General features: G+C 44.5%; 1 protein-coding gene and 1 pseudogene across 1 annotated transcript in view; both read left to right on the forward strand.

Moving 5' to 3' along the window:
* The first annotated feature begins 338 nt into the window (after positions 1-338).
* LOC148534763 (uncharacterized) lies at positions 339-27,658 on the forward strand (annotated as a pseudogene).
* Positions 7,177-27,991, forward strand: part of VGLL1 (vestigial like family member 1) — a 57,391-nt gene continuing 36,576 nt past the window's right edge. Inside the window, exon 1 of the mRNA XM_088465852.1 lies at positions 7,177-7,197. The gene's annotated coding sequence lies outside the window, so the exon portion shown is untranslated. The remainder of the gene's footprint in view (positions 7,198-27,991) is intronic.

Below are 27,991 nucleotides of genomic sequence, written 5' to 3' on the forward strand. Positions count from 1 at the left end.
GGTTGTTTAACAGACCGGTGGGAATGTCCTTACCAGGTCTTGATGACAAGTACCACATCCTTGAAAGTAGCAGAAAGAGATACCAGGGTCCATCCACTCACTGCCGAAAAGTCAACCACCCGAAGGAGGTACAAGGCGAAGTCAAGACAGATAACGTGGACCTGTCGATTGCAAACCTGTTCCGGGAGAACTAGAGACTGCTGTGAAAACACCTGAGCCAGAGACGTGTACATACTGCTATCCCAGCTAGGGAGTGGAGATTTGTTTCTTTTTCTTGTTCCAGGGTTCTTCTAATTTTTATTTGTTTCAGGATTTCCTATTTCTGTGACGGAGGACAGATGACGGAGAGGGAGGCCGATAGTGATATCAATAGAGTGAAGTTGGAGGAGAGGGCGATTGAACGATCAGGGCAACACATGGTTAAACTCAGTTCAGGGATTATTAAGAGATCTGTTAGCCATGGAACTCTGAGACAGTGTGAGGGGCTATTGTCTGAGGAATATTGTATCTGTGAGTACTGTGGATCCCTAGTTGATGAGAAATGCATCCAATGATGCCAGTCCAAGAGTAATCTGTATTTTTACGGGCATCCTTTAGAGGATTACCATTCCTTAGTGGGTAAGGTCTCAAACCAGACTGAATGTTGGGTGTGCACTCACGTGCCTCAGGGACAACATAATGTAGCATTAGTACCATTCCCATTAAATTTCTCTGAAGTCTGTGAATTACGGGGATGGAGGTCCATAGACGGGAAGTATAACATCATGAGGTCCCCTATTTTAAAGCTACACCAATACTCCATAGATTGGTCTTTGCCATGTCTAAACATATCATACATAGAAAGACTGGAGAATTGGGAAGCAGACTTATTGGATCAGACAATGGCTCGCCACACCAGTAGTGATGAACCCCATAGACGAGGACATTGGAACAGACCGAATGTGGTATCTATTGGAAAAGTTCCTATGGGTTATTGTCGAAATGTTATTCAGGCTGAAATGTGTCTTGAGCAGATGGGGACAATAGGCATAGGTAGTTTTGTTAAAACTTTATGTGATATTGTGCAGGATCGTAATATAACTTATGTCCTCCCAGATAATGTATACTATGTTTGTGGAAGAAGGGTTTATTCTTGGTTATCTCCGAGTTCCAAGGGTTTATGTTTTATAGGCAAATTGGTCCCAGAGGTAATGACCCTTACACATGACGAAATTATTGGTATCCACAAAACCACACCACCTCCATACATACACATGCAGTATGAACATCGTGACAAAAGAAATATGATCCCTGGTGAAGAACATATAGCCACACAGATGATTAGTGAAACGACTGGTTTCCAAATTTTGGTAGCACTAGATCCCACCAGGATCACTCGGGGAACTTGAAATTTTAAATATATCCAAGACCTGGCTAAATTAATAGACAACATTACCGAGATGTATGATGACACTTTCAGGTATACGGGTAAGGAGCTACTGGTTTATAAAAAGGAATTGGTACAACATAGACTAGTGTTAAACTACCTGACATCTATTACTGGTGGATATTGTGTGACTTTGGCCACCCAATTTGGTGTCAAGTGTTGCACATACATCACCAATAATACTAATGACCCCAAAGAGGTGATTGACCGGAGAGTGGATGAAATTCTACAACTGAAATGGGAATTTCGGAAGAATCATAATTCTTCACTGTACGAGATGAAGGAAGAGGTAGAGGAATGGTTCTTATGGTTGAACCCTATAAAATGGTTCTCCGGTCTAGGACAGTGGGTCCAGGAAATGATTGCTAGTGTAGGTAAGCTCCTTATTCTTATACTTGTTGTCATTTTAGTAATTGGTGTATGTGTCAGATGTGTTCCTACTGTGTTGAAGTGTGGAAAATGTACCACCAAGGTAAACAGTGAAAATTAAATCATGATGGTGGTGAGTAGTGGTAGTATAGGTACTAAGGTCGATAAAGAACTGCATTATGATCCTGAAATTGAATGTACCATCAGATAATAAAATGTGAATAGGCTTAGTCATGTATAATAATATATATCGTAAATGTTACATTAAACATCATAGATAATGTAGTCTCAATTCCCCCAAACTTCCTTTATAGGTTAGATGAGGTCCCACATCCTACCAATGGTCCCCTATAGATCCGCTGAGTGCATATAAGTGTTGTTTTACCCTTTCCTTGAGGCGCACTATTGACGGTTCAATGACTGAATTGTGTCATACCATATAGAACATTAGATAATAATTTATTATGCATGACTAAATAGGTTAAGAATAGAATATGATAGTGTTATGTTTGCTATCAAAGGATAACTGTCAAAGTGAAATAATTGGGTATGATCGCTTTACAATTATTATCTGACGATATAGTCGTCTATAGTCTGATCGCGTGTTATTGGGACGCTACTTTGCGTCGGTGCAATCCAATGCGCACATATGCGAACGTATACATGTATTCACATACACACTCCTACACAGACACACATATGTGAATTCCACACACAGTCGCACATATGCGAACGCATACATATAAAGTGGTTCCCACACATTAGAGATAATAATCAGAGCTATTAAAGGTATTGTTAGCTAATAATTAAGATGTACTTAAAAGAGATCTAAGGTTCAGAATACAGTGGACATGTCATGTTTGGTATCATACTTAATCGCTCTTTATTTGCAGACATCCGTTTCTAACGGCAAAGAAGTCGCATCATGCATCTGCTAGTTATGGATGATAGGGAGTTATTGAGTAGAATGCTATTTCTTATATTCAGTGTTGTAGCCAGTTTTAACCAGTTCTTCGGTGGGAAGATACACAATGTGACCGTTGGAAGACTGATCCATACCCCTGATGACACCGTATGAACTGACCAATGACCAGATTGACCAGAAGCAAGAACCAATGAAAACCTGCCAACTTGTCCCTTTGTTATCTCTGTAACCTGTACCGTATATAGGCTTGTGTATTGGCTTCAGTGTACAGACATCTTCTTTGCAACTGCAGACTTCAGGACTGAATGACTGTATACTGGGACCAGTGCGCATGCGTATGTATCGGCTGTACCTATTGTTCATTTACTTGCTTTTTACTCTAATTGTTAAACTTATATCGTGTTACCCCTTTTTACATAGAATTACTTTTGTGCTTTGGAACCACACGATTAGACTGGAAAGCAATTCTTTCTAAAGCGACTTGCACCGCAAATTCGCGACTGAACGGCAATCATAGATCCTTGCTGAATAAGGCCCATTCTCCCAAGATCAGGTTAGGGATGCCGTTTTCCGGGGTAAATGGCACTACATTGCATGCAGCAGCCAATTAGTAGCACACAAATCCTGGGCCTTGGTACTAGTAACCGCAGCTAGTTTTAAAAAAACAAACCATAAAAATAAATCCTAGTTTGTCCGGCTCTAACTAACATACAATTCCCTTTCCCAAGGTGGAAGGATCTAGATTCCAACTCACAGAACTGCATTTAGCACAGCACTTATAATCACAAGCAATGGTCTCTCTTACTCACTTTGTAGGCCTCAACGTGTTCCTCAGGCAGTAAGAGACAGACTATAGAAACTGACTCACCTTCTCACGGGTGGTTTGGCTATCAAGGTTGCTAATTAGTTGACTACCACACAGAAAAAGAACCTGTGGCATTTATATCTTCCTTTGACAACTTTTGTCACTAATACTGTATATATATATATACACACATATACATACAATTTCACAATCTCCCTGAAATGCTTTTTCAAAAGCTGGCAAGTATGCTTAAACGCCTAGGAACCTTGCCAACCATGGTATAGATGAGAGGGTCACCTGCAATTTTTGATTCTGTAATCTGTATGCAGTGATCAGAGCAGCTGGTACTGCACAAAATGAAGGTGCATTAATGTCAAACATAAAATCTTTGTCTTCCAGTGGAATAGCCAGCCCTGCCTGATCCAGCTACTGGTATAATTTATCATAGATCAATGAACACTAAACACCAGTGAACCTCACTGAATGTTATCTGGGCTCATACTGTGACCATCTCTTACAAATAGAAGTGGAAGTGATCGCATCATGGTGTAAATGGGATTAATCATAGGATGCATAATCATTGGGTAAATAAGGCACTGAACTGTAGCAAACAGAAACATTGATTTGATGGAATCCATGATCATTCTTTACAGAGCTGTAGCTAGACTTTTTGGTGCCCTGTGCCAGAAAGAGCATTGGTGCCCCCCTCATTTTTCAAAGTGACATAATGCACCCAAAAAAGGGCCATGGCTTCGTGGGGATGGGCCTCGGAAGAGATAGGAGAGGCCAGGAGATGCTGGGCATGAAATAAGAAGAATCTACAAGCAAATAAACAGAAAGTTGACAGGCCCAAACAGCGCCCCCTGACCTGTGGTGCCCTGTGCGATGGCACCGGCCGCACTACCCTAGCTACGGCCCTGATTCTTTATGTCCAGTTAAAAGTAAAATAGTGCTGATAATGAATCAATTAATCTGCACTACGTTGCCCATCTCCAATACTGCAGATTACACAGATATATTACACTGCACAAAGACTGTATATCACACTACACAGATCTATTACACTGCACAGATATATCACACTGTGACTACATAGATCTATTACACTGCACAGATACTGTATATCACACTACACAGATCTATTACACTGCACAGATATATCACACGTAGCTACACAGCTACTAATAGTTTATGCAAAGGAATACGAAAACCTCCACAGTCCAAGATGAGAAAAAATGGTTTATAACCTCTTGCCAATCTCTGTAATCATACACAATATATTATAAATGTTCATTAAGAATACCAGTAGCCCTGAATGTTCTTCTTAACCAGGGATGCTTCTAATCTTGCTTTCAGCCTGGCAGCAGTTTCAATGCTGTTATTGAAAATAACCTTTTTTTTAATACCAGCTGGAGATTAAATGAAGGCCTGGGGGTATATTTACTAAAGTGCAGGTTTTTGGAAGTGGAGATGTTGCCCATAGGAACCAGATTCTAGCTATTATCTTCTAGAAGGTGCTTGATAAATGTTAAGTAGAATCTGATTGGTTGCTCATGCTATGGGCAACATCTCCACTTCTAAAAACCCGCTCTTTAGTAAATATACCTCCTGGTCTGATGTGTAAGCGGAAGAGGGTTCTGCCTAGGATGCAGCTGCTTCCTTATGTATCTTGATGTACCAGTCTATCTTAGGCCATTCCACACCACTCTGGCCAGCAGGGATGGGCTTTGTTGTAAAGTGCTCATCAGGAAATGGGCATAGAATAGAGTCAGGGGTACACTGGCCACCAGGTTATGGCTTATATTGCATACTAGCTAGCAGACCATGACCTCGGTAGTGAATATTAATAACCAGGGTATGGGCTATGCAGCCAGCAGAGAACAGGGATTGTCTTGTAGACTAGTCAGCAGAAAAATGCTCTTTATGGCATATCTGTCACTGGAATGTAGGTGACACTTTTGAACAAAACATGAATAGTAACGATGAGAATTATACTGTACATGTGGTAAATTTGCTGTGAGTACATCAACTTCTCACATGTTAAAAATATATGTCCTGCAATTGATAAAATCTGTTTGTTTTTTCCAACCACAAGTAATTTTGCACTTTCAGCAGAAACCTGATAGTAAATTAAGGTGGAATGTATATGCAAAGCAAGATTAAGGTTTGTGGGGGCCTCAGGGAAATCATTGGGAACCGTAACAAAGGTAAGCACTCTTAGGGGTGTATTTACTAAGCAGTGTTATGAGACAAAGTGAAAGGAGATAAGGTGCGAGCCAATCAGCTCCCAACTGTCATTTTTCAAACACAGCCTGTGACATGGCAGTTAGGAGCTGATTGGCTGGCACCTTATCACTTTTCACTCTGTCTCCTAACACTGCTTAGTAAATAGACCCCTTAAACTCTGTGTGGCATACTGGCGAGGCACTGTGGGGTATAATATTAATACTGGAGACATTGTCTGGCATACTGTGGGGCATAATATTAATACTGGGGCATTGTATGGCATACAGTTTATACTGGGGCACTGTGGCATAATGGGGGCACTGTGTGGCATAATGTAATTTTATTTGTGGGAGCCCCCACAAATTAGTTGTCCTGGGCTCTCTCAAACATTTTCCTGTTGAGGATAGCGCTCTGTGCTGTCTCCTCCTAGTCCCAAATCCCAATAACAACAGAGGTGTGCTGCAGCCCATCCACGACCTCCGATCCAATGCACCTTCTGCATTCTTCCACCATCCTCTGGATAGATAAAACGTGCCCCTGAGTGCCTCTGGAGAGAGACTGTGCCCCAGGCATACACTGGTGCCACATATAGCAGCAGTTGTGCCACCACACAGCACTGTATGAAGCAGTGAAAAGTGTGGAGACGTGTGCCAGTAAAAGAGATTGCCCATGGCAACCAATCAGCTACTACCTATTATTTTGTAGAATGCACTTGATAAATGCAACCTAAAAAACTGACAAAAGTCGCAGCCACTACTGCATTGCCGTCCACCTCTGAATCAGGCCCTATTTATAATATATATGTATGGCTGTAGTTTAGTGGCAAAATATCATTACCAAATACAGATCCCTAAATGATAGCTGACTGCTGTATTGTGCAATCTAATTTGGAATCTATCCCAATATATGTAGCTCCGAGTCATAAGTAACCTGGATACCGCACAGTACCATACTAGGATTCAGATGATGTTTCCATAATGACTAATCACAGCATATGATTGAAGTCTATTTTTGATTCTCTGCATCACTACAAACATACAATCAGACTGTGTCACACTTTGTACTAACTAATTAGTTATGTAATTGGATAAACTAGCAGCAAGAGAGCAGGAATTCCAGAAGGTATTAGAGGCCACTGATTGCATTGTAATTAGGCACCTTACTGTCTGATGAATGTACAAGACTTTAATGGGTGATACTTTGGAAAGGAAATATTACTGACGTATGGCATCTGATTGTCAGCCTAATAACATGCTATTAGACCCTATTCTACATATGCTGCATAGTTTCTGCATTGATTCATTGTAATGAACTTGACCAGGACTTCCTAGTTGACTCATACGACTGGCCATCTATCCAGGTCAGATTTAAAGTGGTTGTTAACCTTGGGACAACCTCCCTTTTTGTTATGAACACTGTCACAGACCGCAGCATGAATTAAACGCTGTAAGTAATCCTGCATTGCATACATGGAATTAAATGTGTACTGTATATTCCCCATATACAGAGTTGTAAGCTTCTCTGTGGCAAGACCGCCCCCATCCATCCACTTGGTTTAAAAGCCACCATCATTATCAGGACACACTTACACTAGCCCTAAGCCTGGTGTACACGATCCGTTTGAAAACAGGCATGTTCTCGTGTGCACACAATTGCAACGCCTGCAATATGTTGACAAGCCCCCAATACACCCTTGCTTGTTACTGCCCAGTTACACTACTTTAGTTGCAAATTGTGTATGGTTGTGGTATGACTTGCTGACATTCAGAAGGTCGACACCAGAATGTTGACAGTTCTTAATGTCAACAGTCAGAATGTTGACATGGTCATTAAGTCAACAATCAATATAAAGACATGTATTTAGGTCAATATGATTAAAATGTTGACACGTTACGATTGTCGACATTTAACATGTCGATCCCAACATGTTTTTTTTAGTTATTTTAGCCTAACCCCTAACTCTAGCCCTGAACCGAGAGGGGGGGAGGGGGAAGGGTTGTGATGGGGTACACCTTTCGCAAAAAATACAGTGAAAAGTGTGTGAAGTGGATTCGCAGGGACATAGCTCTATCGCAAGCTCTGTCCCTGTATGCGATTTCTGATACATCCCTGTGATGTATTCCAATATCTCATTGTGATATTGGACGAATTTATCACAGCCAACCGCATCTTAGTTGCGGATTGTAATAAACATGCCCCTAGATCACATGACCGTGCATTATTTCCCAACGACCGCACAACTGAGACCTTGTCTACTTCCAACTGTGATCTGAACCTCATCACGAAGCCATATCTGTATCACTCCACAAGTGTGAACAATATCATCTCTCACAGAAAAGCAGCACATCATTGCCTCACTGACTGTAATACACATCACTGCCTCACTGACCGTAATACACATCACCGCCTCACTGTCCGTAATACACATCACCGCCTCACTGACCGTAATACACATCACCGCCTCACTGACAGTAATACACATCACCGCCTCACTGACCGTAATACACATCACTGCCTCACTGACCGTAATACACATCACTGAACATAATACACATCACTGCCTCACTGACTGTAATACATATCACTGCCTCACTGACCGTAATACACATCACCGCCTCACTGACCGTAATACACATCACCGCCTCACTGACCGTAATACACATCACCGCCTCACTGACCGTAATACACATCACTGCCTCACTGACGTAATACACATCACCGCCTCACTCACCGTAATACACATCACGTCCTCACTGACCGTAATACCCATCACCGCCTCACTGACAGTAATACACATCACTGCCTCACTGACCGTAATACACATCACTGCCTCACTGACCGTAATATATATCACTGCCTCACTGACCGTAATACACATCACCGCCTCACTGACCGTAATACACATCACTGCCTCACTGACCGTAATATATATCACTGCCTCACTGACCGTAATACACATCACCGCCTCACTGACCGTAATACACATCACTGCCTCACTGACCGTAATACACATCACTGCCTTACTGACCGTAATACATATCACTGCCTCACTGACCGCAATACATAGCACTGCCTCACTGACATACATACACATCACTGCCTCACTGACCGTAATACATATCACTGCCTCACTGACCGTAATACACATCACTGCCTCACTGACCGTAATACATATCACTGCCTCACTGACATACATACACATCACTGCCTCACTGACCGTAATACACATCACTGCCAGGCACATCACTGCATCACTCACCGTAATACACACCAATGCCTCACTCACAGTTATACACATCACAGCCTCACTCACCGTAATACACATCACTGCCTCACTGACCATAATAACCATCACTGCCTCCCTGACCGTTTGAAAACAGGCATGTTCTCGTGTGCACACAATTGCAACGCCTGCAATATGTTGACAAGCCCCCAATACACCCTTGCTTGTTACTGCCCAGTTACACTACTTTAGTTGCAAATTGTGTATGGTTGTGGTATGACTTGCTGACATTCAGAAGGTCGACACCAGAATGTTGACAGTTCTTAATGTCAACAGTCAGAATGTTGACATGGTCATTAGGTCAACAATCAATATAAAGACATGTATTTAGGTCAATATGATTAAAATGTTGACACGTTACGATTGTCGACATTTAACATGTCGATCCCAACATGTTTTTTTTAGTTATTTTAGCCTAACCCCTAACTCTAGCCCTGAACCGAGAGGGGGGGAGGGGGAAGGGTTGTGATGGGGTACACCTTTCGCAAAAAATACAGTGAAAAGTGTGTGAAGTGGATTCGCAGAGACAGAGCTCTATCGCAAGCTCTGTCCCTGCATGTGATTTCTGATACATCCCTGTGATGTATTCCAATATCTCATTGTGATATTGGACGAATTTATCACAGCCAACCGCATCTTAGTTGCGGATTGTAATAAACATGCCCCTAGATCACAAGACCGTGCATTATTTCCCAACGACCGCACAACTGAGACCTTGTCTACTTCCAACTGTGATCTGAACCTCATCACGAAGCCATATCTGTATCACTCCACAAGTGTGAACAATATCATCTCTCACAGAAAAGCAGCACATCATTGCCTCACTGACTGTAATACACATCACTGCCTCACTGACCGTAATACACATCACCGCCTCACTGACAGTAATACACATCACCGCCTCACTGACCGTAATACACATCACTGCCTCACTGACCGTAATACACATCACTGAACATAATACACATCACTGCCTCACTGACTGTAATACATATCACTGCCTCACTGACCGTAATACACATCACCGCCTCACTGACCGTAATACACATCACCGCCTCACTGACCGTAATACACATCACTACCTCACTGACCGTAATACACATCACCGCCTCACTGACCGTAATACACATCACTGCCTCACTGACCGTAATACACATCACTGCCTCACTGACGTAATACACATCACCGCCTCACTCACCGTAATACACATCACTGCCTCACTCACCGTAATACACATCACCGCCTCACTGACAGTAATACACATCACTGCCTCACTGACCGTAATATATATCACTGCCTCACTGACCGTAATACACATCACCGCCCCACTGACCGTAATACACATCACTGCCTCACTGACCGTAATATATATCACTGCCTCACTGACCCTAATACACATCACTGCCTCACTGACCGTAATACACATCACTGCCTCACTGACCATAATACATATCACTGCCTCACTGACCGCAATACATAGCACTGCCTCACTGACATACATACACATCACTGCCTCACTGACCGTAATACATATCACTGCCTCACTGACCGTAATACACATCACTACCTCACTGACCGTAATACATATCACTGCCTCACTGACATACATACACATCACTGCCTCACTGACCGTAATACACATCACTGCCAGGCACATCACTGCCTCACTCACCGTAATACACACCAATGCCTCACTCACAGTTATACACATCACAGCCTCACTCACCGTAATACACATCACTGCCTCACTGACCATAATACACATCACTGCCTCCCTGACCGTAATACACATGACTGCCTCATTGACCGTAATACACATCTCTGCCTCACTGACAATAACACACATCACTGCCTCACTGACCATAATACACATCACTGCCTCACTGACTGTAATACATATCACTGCCTCACTGACTGTAATACATACACATCACTGCCTCACTGACCGTCATACATATCACTGCCTCACTGACATACCTACAAATCACTGCCTCACTGACCGTAATAGACATCACTGCCTCACTGACTGTAATACACATCACTGCCTCACTGACCGTAATACACCTCACTGCCTCACTGACCGTAATACACCTCACTGCCTCACTGACCATAATACACATCACTGCCTCACTGACTGTAATACACATCACTGCCTCACTGACCGTAATACACATCACTGCCCGTAATACACATCACTGCCCATAATATACATCACTACCTCACTGACTGTAATTCACATCACCGCCTCACTGACCGTAATACACATCACCACCTCACTGACCGTAATACACATCACCGCCTCACTGACCATAATATATATCACTGCCTCACTGACCGTAATACACATCACTGCCTCACTGACTGTAATACAGATCACTGCTTCACTGACCGTAATACACATCACTGCCAGACACATCACTGTCTCACTCACCGAAATACACACCACTACCTCACTCACCGTTATACACATCACAGCCTTACTCACCGTAATATACATCACTGCCTCCCTGACCATAATACAGATCACTGCCTCCCTGACCGTAATACACATGACTGCCAGACACATCACTGCCTCACTCACAATAATACACATCACTGCCTCACTGACCGTAATACACATCACTGCCTCATTGACCGTAATACACATCACTGCCTCGCTGACCATAATACACATCACTGCCTCACTGACTGTAATACATATCACTGCCTCACTGACCATAATACACATCACTGACCGTAATACACATCACTACCTTACTGACTGTATTACACATCACTGCCTCACTGACCGTAATACATATCACTGCCCGTAATACACATCACTGACCATAATACACATCACTGCTTCACTGACCGTAATACACATCACAACCTCACTGACTGTAATACACATCACCGCCTCACTGACCGTAATACACATCTGCCGCCTCACTGACTGTAATACACATCACTGCCTCACTGAACGTAATACACATTACTGCCAAACACATCACTGTCTCACTCACCGAAATACACACCACTGCCTCACTCACCGTTATACACATCACTGCCTTACTCACCGTAATATACATCACTGCTTCCCTGACCATAATACACATCACTGCCTCCCTGACCGTAATACACATGACAGCCAGACACATCACTGTCTCACTCACAGTAATACACATCACTGCCTCACTCACTGTAATCCACATCACTGCCTCACTGACAGTAATACACATCACTGCCTCACTGCCCGTAATACACATTACTGCCTCACTGACCATAATACACATCACTGCCTCAGTGACCGTAATACACATCACTGCCTCACTGACTGTAATACATATCACTGCCTCACTGACCGTTATACACATCACTGGCCGTAATACACATCACTACCTCACTGACTGTACTACACATCACTGTCTCACTGACCGTAATACATATCACTGCCCGTAATACACATCACTGCCCGTAATACACATCACTACCTCACTGACTGTAATACACATCACTACCTCACTGACTGTAATACACATCCCTACCTCACTGCCCATAATACACATCACTGCCTCACTGACCGTAATACACATCACGTCCTCACTGACGGTAATACACATCACTACCTCACTGACTGTAATACACATCACGTCCACACTGACCGTAATACATATCACTGCCCGTAATACACATTACTCCCTCACTGACCGTAATACACATCACTGCCCATAATACACATCACTGCCTCACTGTCCGTAATACATATCACTGCCTCACTGACCTTAATACACAACACTGCCTCACTGACCGTAATACACATCACTGGCTCACTGACCGTAATACACATCACTGCCTCACTGACCGTAATACACATCACTGCCCGTAATACACATCACTGCCTCACTGTCCATAATACATATCACTGCCTCACTGACCGTAATACACAACACTGCCTCACTGACCGTAATACACATCACTGCCTCACTGACCGTAATACACATCACTGCCTCACTGACCGTAATCCACATCACTGCCTCACTGACCGTAATACACATCACTGAACATAATACACATCACTGCCTCACTGACTGTAATACATATCACTGCCTCACTGACCATAAGACACATCACTGACCGTAATACACATCACTACCTTACTGGAGGTATTACACATCACTGCCTCACTGACCGTAATACATATCACTGCCCGTAATACACATCACTGACCATAATACACATCACTGCTTCACTGACCGTAATACACATCACTACCTCACTGACCGTAATACACATCACCGCCTCACTGACCGTAATACACATCACTGCCTCACTGACCGTAATACACATCACTGCCTCACTGACCGTAATACACATCACTGCCTCACTGACGTAATACACATCACAGCCTCACTCACCGTAATACACATCACTGCCTCACTCACCGTAATACACATCACGTCCTCACTGACCGTAATACACATCACCGCCTCACTGACAGTAATACACATCACTGCCTCACTGACCGTAATATATATCACTGCCTCACTGACCGTAATACACATCACCGCCCCACTGACCGTAATACACATCACTGCCTCACTGACCGTAATATATATCACTGCCTCACTGACCCTAATACACATCACTGCCTCACTGACCGTAATACACATCACTGCCTCACTGACCATAATACATATCACTGCCTCACTGACCGCAATACATAGCACTGCCTCACTGACATACATACACATCACTGCCTCACTGACCGTAATACATATCACTGCCTCACTGACCGTAATACACATCACTGCCTCACTGACCGTAATACATATCACTGCCTCACTGACATACATACACATCACTGCCTCACTGACCGTAATACACATCACTGCCAGGCACATCACTGCCTCACTCACCGTAATACACACCAATGCCTCACTCACAGTTATACACATCACAGCCTCACTCACCGTAATACACATCACTGCCTCACTGACCATAATACACATCACTGCCTCCCTGACCGTAATACACATGACTGCCTCATTGACCGTAATACACATCTCTGCCTCACTGACAATAACACACATCACTGCCTCACTGACCATAATACACATCACTGCCTCACTGACTGTAATACATATCACTGCCTCACTGACTGTAATACATACACATCACTGCCTCACAGACCGTCATACATATCACTGCCTCACTGACATACCTACAAATCACTGCCTCACTGACCATAATAGACATCACTGCCTCACTGACTGTAATACACATCACTGCCTCACTGACCGTAATACACCTCACTGCCTCACTGACCGTAATACACCTCACTGCCTCACTGACCATAATACACATCACTGCCTCACTGACCGTAATACACATCACTGCCTCACTGACCGTAATACACATCACTGCCCGTAATACACATCACTGCCCATAATATACATCACTACCTCACTGACTGTAATTCACATCACCGCCTCACTGACCGTAATACACATCACCGCCTCACTGACCGTAATACACATCACCGCCTCACTGACCATAATATATATCACTGCCTCACTGACCGTAATACACATCACTGCCTCACTGACTGTAATACAGATCACTGCTTCACTGACCGTAATACACATCACTGCCAGACACATCACTGTCTCACTCACCGAAATACACACCACTACCTCACTCACCGTTATACACATCACAGCCTTACTCACCGTAATATACATCACTGCCTCCCTGACCATAATACAGATCACTGCCTCCCTGACCGTAATACACATGACTGCCAGACACATCACTGCCTCACTCACAATAATACACATCACTGCCTCACTGACCGTAATACACATCACTGCCTCATTGACCGTAATACACATCACTGCCTCGCTGACCATAATACACATCACTGCCTCACTGACTGTAATACATATCACTGCCTCACTGACCGTAATACACATCACTGACCGTAATACACATCACTACCTTACTGACTGTATTACACATCACTGCCTCACTGACCGTAATACATATCACTGCCCGTAATACACATCACTGACCATAATACACATCACTGCTTCACTGACCGTAATACACATCACTACCTCACTGACTGTAATACACATCACCGCCTCACTGACCGTAATACACATCTGCCGCCTCACTGACCGTAATACACATCACCGCCTCACTGACCGTAATATATATCACTGCCTCACTGACTGTAATACACATCACTGCCTCACTGACCGTAATACACATTACTGCCAAACACATCACTGTCTCACTCACCGAAATACACACCACTGCCTCACTCACCGTTATACACATCACTGCCTTACTCACCGTAATATACATCACTGCTTCCCTGACCATAATACACATCACTGCCTCCCTGACCGTAATACACATGACTGCCAGACACATCACTGTCTCACTCACAGTAATACACATCACTGCCTCACTCACTGTAATCCACATCACTGCCTCACTGACAGTAATACACATCACTGCCTCACTGCCCGTAATACACATTACTGCCTCACTGACCATAATACACATCACTGCCTCAGTGACCGTAATACACATCACTGCCTCACTGACTGTAATACATATCACTGCCTCACTGACCGTTATACACATCACTGGCCGTAATACACATCACTATCTCACTGACTGTACTACACATCACTGTCTCACTGACCGTAATACATATCACTGCCCGTAATACACATGACTGCCCGTAATACACATCACTACCTCACTGACTGTAATACACATCACTACCTCACTGACTGTAATACACATCCCTACCTCACTGCCCATAATACACATCACTGCCTCACTGACCGTAATACACATCACGTCCTCACTGACCGTAATACACATCACTACCTCACTGACTGTAATACACATCATGTCCACACTGACCGTAATACATATCACTGCCCGTAATACACATTACTCCCTCACTGACCGTAATACACATCACTGCCCATAATACACATCACTGCCTCACTGTCCGTAATACATATCACTGCCTCACTGACCGTAATACACAACACTGCCTCACTGACCGTAATACACATCACTGGCTCACTGACCGTAATACACATCACTGCCTCACTGACCGTAATACACATCACTGCCCGTAATACACATCACTGCCTCACTGTCCATAATACATATCACTGCCTCACTGACCGTAATACACAACACTGCCTCACTGACCGTAATACACATCACTACCTCACTGACCGTAATACACATCACTGCCTCACTGACCGTAATCCACATCACTGCCTCACTGACCGTAATACACATCACTGAACATAATACACATCACTGCCTCACTGACTGTAATACATATCACTGCCTCACTGACCATAATACACATCACTGACCGTAATACACATCACTACCTTACTGGAGGTATTACACATCACTGCCTCACTGACCGTAATACATATCACTGCCCGTAATACACATCACTGACCATAATACACATCACTGCTTCACTGACCGTAATACACATCACTACCTCACTGACCGTAATACACATCACCGCCTCACTGACCGTAATACACATCACTGCCTCACTGACCGTAATACACATCACCGCCTCATTGACCGTAATACACATCACCGCCTCACTGACCGTAATATATATCACTGCCTCACTGACCGTAATACACATCACTGCCTCACTGACTGTAATACACATCACTGCCTCACTGACCGTAATACACATCACTGCCAGACACATCACTGTCTCACTCACCGAAATACACATCACTGCCTTTATCACCGTAATATACATCACTGCTTCCCTGACCAAAATACACATCACCGCCTCATTGACCGTAATATATATCACTGCTTCACTGACCGTAATACACATCACTACCTCACTGACCGTAATACACATCACCGCCTCACTGACCGTAATACACATCACTGCCTCACTCACAGGAATACACATCACTGCCTCACTCACTGTAACCACATCACTGCCTCACTGACCGTAATGCACATCACTGCCTCACTGACCGTAATACACATTACTGCCTCACTGACCATAATACATATCACTGCCTCACTGACCGTAATACACATCTCTGACCATAATACACATCTCTGCCTCACTGACTGTAATACACATCACTGCCTCACTGACCGTAATACACATCACTGACCGTAATACACATCACTGCCTCACTGACCGTAATACACATCACTGGCTCACTGACCGTAATACACATCACTGCCTCACTGACCGTAATACACATCACTGCCCGTAATACACATCACTGCCTCACTGTCCGTAATACATATCACTGCCTCACTGACTGTAATACACAACACTGCCTCACTAACAGTAATACACATCACTGCCTCACTGACCGTAAAACACATCACTGCCTCACTGACCGTAATACACATCACTGAACATAATACACATCACTGCCTCACTGACTGTAATACATATCACTGCCTCACTGACCATAATACACATCACTGACCGTAATACACATCACTACCTTACTGGAGGTATTACACATCACTGCCTCACTGACCGTAATACATATCACTGACCATAATACACATCACTGCTTCACTGACCGTAATACACATCACTGCCTCACTGACCGTAATACATATCACTGCCTCACTGACCGCAATACATAGCACTGCCTCACTGACATACATACACATCACTGCCTCACTGACCGTAATACATATCACTGCCTCACTGACCGTAACACACATCACTGCCTCACTGACCGTAATACATATCACTGCCTCACTGACATACATACACATCACTGCCTCACTGACCGTAATACACATCACTGCCAGGCACATCACTGCCTCACTCACCGTAATACACACCAATGCCTCACTCACAGTTATACACATCACAGCCTCACTCACCGTAATACACATCACTGCCTCACTGACCATAATACACATCACTGCCTCCCTGACCGTAATACACATGACTGCCTCATTGACCGTAATACACATCTCTGCCTCACTGACAATAATACACATCACTGCCTCACTGACCATAATACACATCACTGCCTCACTGACTGTAATACATATCACTGCCTCACTGACTGTAATACATACACATCACTGCCTCACTGACCGTCATACATATCACTGCCTCACTGACATACCTACAAATCACTGCCTCACTGACTGTAATAGACATCACTGCCTCACTGACTGTAATACACATCACTGCCTCACTGACCGTAATACACATCACTGCCTCACTGATCGTAATACACCTCACTGCCTCACTGACCATAATACACATCACTGCCTCACTGACTGTAATACACATCACTGCCTCACTGACCGTAATACACATCACTGCCCGTAATACACATCACTGCCCGTAATATACATCACTACCTCACTGACTGTAATTCACATCACCGCCTCACAGACCGTAATACACATCACCGCCTCACTGACCGTAATACACATCACCGCCTCACTGACCATAATATATATCACTGCCTCACAGACCATAATACACATCACTGCCTCACTGACTGTAATACAGATCACTGCTTCACTGACCGTAATACACATCACTGCCAGACACATCACTGTCTCACTCACCGAAATACAGACCACTACCTCACTCACCGTTAAACACATCACAGCCTTACTCACCGTAATATACATCACTGCCTCCCTGACCATAATACAGACCACTGCCTTCCTGACCGTAATACATATGACTGCCAGACACATCACTGCCTCACTCACAATAATACACATCACTGCCTCACTGACCGTAATACACATCACTGCCTCATTGACCGTAATACACATCACTGCCTCGCTGACCATAATACACATCACTGCCTCACTGACTGTAATACATATCACTGCCTCACTGACCGTAATACACATCACTGACCGTAATACACATCACTACCTTACTGACTGTATTACACATCACTGCCTCACTGACCGTAATACATATAACTGCCCGTAATACACATCACTGACTATAATACACATCACTGCTTCACTGACCGTAATACACATCACTACCTCACTGACTGTAATACACATCACCGCCTCACTGACCGTTATACACATCTGCCGCCTCACTGACCGTAATACACATCACCGCCTCACTGACCGTAATATATATCACTGCCTCACTGACTGTAATACACATCACTGCCTCACTGACCGTAATACACATTATTGCCAAACACATCACTATCTCACTCACCAAAATACACACCACTGCCTCACTCACCGTTATACACATCACTGCCTTACTCACCGTAATATACATCACTGCTTCCCTGACCATAATACACATCACTGTCTCCCTGACCGTAATACACATGACTGCCAGACACATCACTGTCTCACTCACAGTAATCCACATCACTGCCTCACTCACTGTAATCCACATCACTGCCTCACTGACAGTAATACACATCACTGCCTCACTGCCCGTAATACACATTACTGCCTCACTGACCATAATACACATCACTGCCTCAGTGACCGTAATACATATCTCTGACCGTAATACACATCACTGCCTTACTGACTGTAATACACATCACTGACCGTTATACACATCACTACCTCACTGACTGTACTACACATCACTGTCTCACTGACCGTAATACATATCACTGCCCGTAATACACATCACTGCCCGTAATACACATCACTACCTCACTGACTGTAATACACATCACTACCTCACTGACTGTAATACACATCCCTACCTCACTGCCTATAATACACATCACTGCCTCACTGACCGTAATACACATCACGTCCTCACTGACCGTAATACACATCACTACCTCACTGACTGTAATACACATCACGTCCACACTGACCGTAATACATATCACTGCCCGTAATACACATCACTCCCTCACTGACCGTAATACACATCACTGCCCATAATACACATCACTGCCTCACTGTCCGTAATACATATCACTGCCTCACTGACCGTAATACACAACACTGCCTCACTGACCGTAATACACATCACTGGCTCACTGACCGTAATACACATCACTGCCTCACTGACCGTAATACACATCACTGCCCGTAATACACATCACTGCCTCACTGTCCGTAATACATATCACTGCCTCACTGACCGTAATACACAACACTGCCTCACTGACAGTAAAACACATCACTGCCTCACTGACCGTAATACACATCTCTGCCTCACTGACCGTAATAGACATCACTGCCTCACTGACTGTAATACACATCACTGCCTCACTGACTGTAATACATATCACTGCCTCACTGACCGTAATACACATCACTGCCAGACACATCACTGTCTCACTCACCGAAATACACATCACTGCCTTAATCACCGTAATATACATCACTGCTTCCCTGACCATAATACACATCACCGCCTCATTGACCGTAATATATATCACTGCTTCACTGACCGTAATACACATCACTACCTCACTGACTGTAATACATATCACTGCCTCACTGACCGTAATACACATCACTGCCAGACACATCACTGTCTTACTCACCGAAATACACATCACTGCCTTAATCACCGTAATATACATCACTGCTTCGCTGACCATAATACACATCACCGCCTCATTGACCTTAATATATATCACTGCTTCACTGACCGTAATACACATCACTACCTCACTGACCGTAATACACATCACCGCCTCACTGACCGTAATACACATCACTGCCTCACTCACAGTAATACACATCACTGCCTCACTCACTGTAATCCACATCACTGCCTCACTGACAGTAATACACATCACTGCCTCACTGACCGTAATACACATTACTGCCTCACTGACCATAATACACATCTCTGACCATAATACACATCACTGCCTCACTGACTGTAATACACATCACTGCCTCACTGACCGTAATACACATTACTGCCTCACTGACCGTAATACACATCTCTGACCATAATACACATCACTGCCTCACTGACCGTAATACACATCACTGCCTCACTCACAGTAATACACATCACTGCCTCACTCACTGTAATCCACATCACTGCCTCACTGACAGTAATACACATCACTGCCTCACTGACCGTAATACACATTACTGCCTCACTGACCATAATACACATCTCTGACCATAATACACATCACTGCCTCACTGACTGTAATACACATCACTGCCTCACTGACCGTAATACACATTACTGCCTCACTGACCGTAATACACATCTCTGACCATAATACACATCACTGCCTCACTGACTGTAATACACATCACTGCCTCACTGACCGTAATACACATCACTGACCGTAATACACATCACTGCCTCACTGACCGTAATACACATCACTGGCTCACTGACCGTAATACACATCACTGCCTCACTGACCGTAATACACATCACTGCCCGTAATACACATCACTGCCTCACTGTCCGTAATACACATCACTGCCCGTAATACACATCACTGCCTCACTGACTGTAATACACAACACTGCCTCACTAACAGTAATACACATCACTGCCTCACTTACCGTAATACACATCACTGCCTCACTGACCGTAATACACATCACTGCCTCACTGACCGTAATACACATCACTGAACATAATACACATCACTGCCTCACTGACTGTAATACATATCACTGCCTCACTGACCATAATACACATCACTGACCGTAATACACATCACTACCTTACTGGAGGTATTACACATCACTGCCTCACTGACCGTAATACATATCACTGACCATAATACACATCACTGCTTCACTGACCGTAATACACATCACTACCTCACTGACCGTAATACACATCACCGCCTCACTGACTGTATTACACATCACTGTCTCATTGATCGTAATACATATCACTGCCCGTAATACACATCACTGCCCGTAATACACATCACTACCTCACTGACTGTAATACACATCACTACCTCACTGCCCATAATACACATCACGTCCTCACTGACCGTAATACACATCACTGCCTCACTGACCGTAATACACATCACTGCCAGACACATCACTGTCTCACTCACCGAAATACACATCACTGCCTTAATCACCGTAATATACATCACTGCTTCCCTGACCATAATACACATCACCGCTTCATTGACCGTAATATATATCACTGCTTCACTGACCGTAATACACATCACTACCTCACTGACCGTAATACACATCACCGCCTCACTGACCGTAATACACATCACTGCCTCACTCACAGTAATACACATCACTGCCTCACTCACTGTAATCCACATCACTGCCTCACTGACAGTAATACACATCACTGCCTCACTGACCGTAATACACATCACTGCCTCACTGACCGTAATACACATCTCTGACCATAATACAGATCACTGCCTCACTGACTGTAATACACATCACTGCCTCACTGACCGTAATACACATCACTGTCCTAATACACATCACTGCCTCGCTGACCGTAATACACTTCACTGGCTCACTGACCGTAATACACATCACTGCCTCACTGACCATAATACACATCACTGCCTCACTGTCCGTAATACATATCACTGCCTCACTGACTGTAATACACAACACTGCCTCACTAACAGTAATACACATCACTGCCTCACTGACCGTAATACACATCACTGCCTCACTGACCGTAATACACATCACTGCCTCACTGACCGTAATACACATCACTGAACATAATACACATCACTGCCTCACTGACTGTAATACATATCACTGCCTCACTGACCATAATACACATCACTGACCGTAATACACATCACTACCTTACTGGAGGTATTACACATCACTGCCTCACTGACCGTAATACATATCACTGACCATAATACACATCACTGCTTCACTGACCGTAATACACATCACTACCTCACTGACCGTAATACACATCACCGCCTCACTGACCGTAATACACATCACTGCCTCATTGACCGTAATACACATCACCGCCTCATTGACCGTAATACACATCACCGCCTCACTGACCGTAAAATATATCACTGCCTCACTGACCGTAATACACATCACTGCCTCACTGACTGTAATACACATCACTGCCTCACTGACCGAAATACACATCACTGCCAGACACATCACTGTCTCACTCACCGAAATACACATCACTGCCTTAATCACCGTAATATACATCACTGCTTCCCTGACCATAATACACATCACCGCCTCATTGACCGTAATACGCATCACCGCCTCACTGACCGTAATATATATCACTGCTTCACTGACCGTAATACACATCACTACCTCACTGACTGTAATACACATCACCGCCTCACTGACCGTAATACACATCACTGCCTCACTCACAGTAATACACATCACTGCCCCACTCACTGTAATCCACATTACTGCCTCACTCACAGTAATACACATCACTGCCTCACTGACCGTAATACACATTACTGCCTCACTGACCATAATACACATCACTGCCTCACTGACCGTAATACACATCTCTGACCGTAATACACATCACTGCCTCACTGACTGTAATACACATCACTGCCTCACTGACCGTAATACACATCACTGACCGTAATACATATCACTACCTCACTGACTGTATTACACATCACTGTCTCACTGATCGTAATACATATCACTGCCCGTAATACACATCACTGCCCATAATACACATCACTACCTCACTGCCCATAATACACATCACTATCTCACTGCCCATAATACACATCACTGCCTCACTGACCGTAATACACATCACGTCCTCACTGACCGTAATACACATCACTACCTCACTGACTGTAATACACATCACATCCACACTGACCATAATACATATCACTGCCCGTAATACACATCACTGCCTCACTGACCGTAATACACATCACTGCCCGTAATACACATCACTGCCTCACCGACCGTAATACACAACACTGCCTTACTGACCATAATACACATCACTGGCTCACTGACCGTAATACACATCACTGCCTCACTGACAGTAATACACATCACTGCCTCACTGACAGGCGTATGCTTCACTGACTGTAATACACATTTCTGAGAGAAATATTTTAAGAAATGTCCAAATTACTTCATGACTCAATGGACCTGGTATTAGCCCTCACCAAAGAACTTGAACAAGACTTACTTGAGCAGCCACTTCAGAATCCAGCACAGGAACAGTGAGCCTGTCCTGACCCTGAGAAAGCCTTAAGCCACGGGTTCCCAAACGCGGTCCTCAAGGCTCCCCAACAGCTCAGGTTTTGGAAATTTCCATGGTTGAGCCCAGGTGGTTAAATCAAATTGACTGGGGTACTAATTAAGTCACCTGTGCTCAACCAACGATATCTCTAAAACCTGAACTGTTGGGGAGCCTTGAAGACCACGTTTGGTAATCTCTGCATTAAGCACTTCCTTCCAGTACAATTCACTGTACAACATGTTTTCTGATTTGTAGCCTCACCACTGAGTCAGTCAGCCAGGAGGTTGTAAGAGCTATTATTTTTCAAAAGTCAAGTGTGTGAGGAGCAGGGACTTGAGTATTGGGGGGAGTTAGGGCGGTAGACTGAAGCTTTTCTTATAGCACTGAAAAAACTTTGCTCCATCCCTGTGATCATACATTTCTCAAAATAAATGAGCACAAAGCTATACACTTCTCGAGATGTGTCTGACTCCGCGTGTCTAGCATACGTATCTGATTTTCAAATAGTCATTGTCATCAGCGTGTGCTTGCACCTGCCCTTTACTATGTGGAAAAGATACGCCTCTAAATAGTTCAATGTAGCTATATTCAGTTGAACCAGTCCCATTTTTGGGTACACACCCTTCCTGAACTATGCTATCGTGAAAAAGCACCTTCACACCCCTGTTCCACCTCTCTGGCTGTAAGTGTACATGCAATCAAATTACTCATGTACTTCTGTGTACCCAATTTCTGAGCATGTACACTGAGAATACCTGCTACGCGAATGGGTGTACAGCCCTGCATCAGCCCCACTATTTGTATGTTTGTTGTATCTCTACAAGTGTTGCACTGCAGTCATGTCTATTTAATCTGTGGGCCTGAATTGGAATGATGTTCCCTGGTGTTTGAGTGAATACTTACAAAATTATTGATTGCTCACCCCAGGGTCACTTTATCCCACACCTTTTCTCCTTTTTTTTTCTACTGTAAAAGGGAACATTTGGGTGCTAATGCAGAGTTGTAAGTAAAACGGATTTACATTACATTACTCCAAAAAGATGAGCACAGAAAAATTGTGTTTTTTCGCACATTTGCGGAAATGTGCGCATCTTGGCGACTTGTGGGGGGGTCGCAATCACGCGGGGGGATGTAGCGGCTGGTCATCACATACGCGGCACCATTTCACTATATTTTTTCCGAAAAATACAGTGATAAGGCTGCGGAGGGGATTCACAGGGACAGAGGGTCTCATTCAGACCCGCTCGCGAGCGCTGTACACTCGCAAGCGGGTCGATGGTGCCCAAGTGCGCATGTGCACGACGGAGGGAGCTCCGTTGTGCGGATGCGCGAGACCCGGCGAGTGACGGGGAAGCCGTTGCTCCAGGTCTCGCACCAAAGGGGGCGTGCTGTCGATGGTGAGTGACAGCACGCCCCCTTTGATGGGCGTGCCGGGGGCGTGGCTGCCAGACGGAGGCGTTCCCATGAGCCAAAATCACTCCAGGGCTTGCGGTCACCGAGACCCTACCGCAGGGTCTAGTCGCAAGCCCGATGGTCGCGATGGTCTTGACCATCGCAACCATCATCATGGACGCTCGCATAAGCTGTGGGGGCCGCACCATTTTCAGCTAGGCCGGCCCTGATTCAGAGCGAGCGGCTCTGAGTCAGGCCCAGAGCTTTATCACAAGGTCTGTCCCTGCAAGGGATTTTTAATAAATCACTGTGATATTGCCTGAATTCGCAATGCGAATTCAGTTGGTAATATCACACTACAATCTGCATTGTAAAATGCGGATTGTAGTAAATAGGGCTCTTTGGCTTCTGGGGAATGCAAGGAAGACTCCACAGATAATCACATTCAGCTCTTCAGGCTGTATCAATGCATAAAGTAAAGGTATAAGCAGTAAGTTACATGGTCACATTGGCACAGCCATCTGGTAGTCACTTTAAGTACTCTCCTTTCAATATCTCTGCAGGACAGCTGGACTACTAACAACATACCTGCCCATTCTCCCACAAGTTGCGGGAGGCTCCCGATTTTTTTGGGTGCTGCCCCTGACCCCCGAAAGAGTAGGCAGATCTCCTGGGAAGACTTTTTACAGGGAATTTGCAGGTCCTTAGGGAGGGGGCGAGGACCCACGAATCGTTGGCTTTTCCCGTAATAGGAGCGGGGCCTAATGATGACACCTACAGGTTGGCCCCACCCCCCGAAGCTGACAGCGCTCCTGGAGAGGATGACAGGTAAGTCGGTTAGTATGACTAACGAGCTTCTCTAATGAGACACTGTGGCCAAAGCAATTTGTGTGGATCCCCCAAGTCCTGGTGCCCTAACCTACAGCCTAATCAGCATAATAGCTAATCAGGCACTGACAAGCCATTATCATCAGTGTGTACTTGCAATTGCCCTATGCTAGTTGATATACTTGATGTGCTAGTCTGAGCAAGGGTCCTGATTCATCACGGATCACAACTGCAATAGCGTACGCAGACCGGTCGATGGTGCGTACTGCGAATGCATATGCTTCACAGTGCGTGTGCGTGAGTTAGCACTGTGATCGCTCTGCGATCACTCACACAGAAATAAAGCCATCTCAGAGTGAGTAACGGGAGGTCAGCGTTTGGGGGTGGTGACAGGGGAGTGGTCTGAGAAACGCAGGCGTGCATAAATTAGCCACTGCGAAGCATACGCAGCTTGAGTACTCACTGCATGCGACAAGGTTAGCAATTTCTAAATAAGGTCAGACCTGCTGTAAATGTGCGTGAGGGGCCGATGTTACCGATGTATATGCAGGACTGCAAGGTATTACGGATGTGAGATAGCGGTAGTGGGCATCTCTATGCTGGATGTGCGACGGCTTTGTGATCGCAGTCATTAGCATATTTTCGCAGCAGACCTCCGTGCGTAATCGCAGCTGTGATCACCATAGCGATCCGTAGTGAATCAGGCCCAAGGTACATTAATATAGATACGCCCTTCATGGACTCTGCCTACATGACAATGACCCTTCATGCCCCTTTTTCACCTCTCTTATCAGAATTGTACAGTGCATGTGACTCTCACTTGCATACATCGATTTCCTGAGCATGCACAGCGCAATCATACTATTCATGCCCTGTGCTACTAAAGTATTGCTTGATTTAGCTTCATGAGAGTGATGGGACAACAGAACGGTCTAAAGTGCATATGACATTATCTTTGCTTAAAGCTTTTTTTTATTTACCAGACTGCACCTAGAAATTTGCTTTGCCATGAAGGGCAACCGGAATGTGCCAACTGCATCCTGTTGTATGTACAGGGACGAGACAGCGATCCCCAAGGCCTCATCTTTGGTACAGAAATAAGGTCTGTTTGCAAGCGGGAAAAGACTGTGCTCCCCCATGTAAAGCAAGGAATGCGCCTATAGGGATGTAGTTGGCATCGCGACGGTCAGGATGCCAGTGCTCAGAATACTGGCACCAAAATCACCATAGCAGTCAGAATCCCTGCTCCAGGATCCTGACCGCTGACATCCCGACGGTAAGTATTAGGGTTAGGCACTAGGGGGTGGGTTAGGCTTAGGCTGCGGGAAGAGAGGGTTAGGTTTAGGGGTAGGACTAGGATTAGAGTACTTACCTACACAGCTGTTTGTATTTCAAATCAGTTGGGATTTTGGAGTTGGGATTCTGAGTGCCGGTATTATTGTGTGCGTGGGGATCCCATACCTAACCCGTGCCTGTAAACACACCTCTATATTTTA

This window comes from Taudactylus pleione, unplaced genomic scaffold (assembly GCF_031769625.1).
Source record: "Taudactylus pleione unplaced genomic scaffold, aTauple2 ptg000064l, whole genome shotgun sequence".
NCBI classification, from domain to species: Eukaryota; Metazoa; Chordata; class Amphibia; order Anura; family Myobatrachidae; genus Taudactylus; species Taudactylus pleione.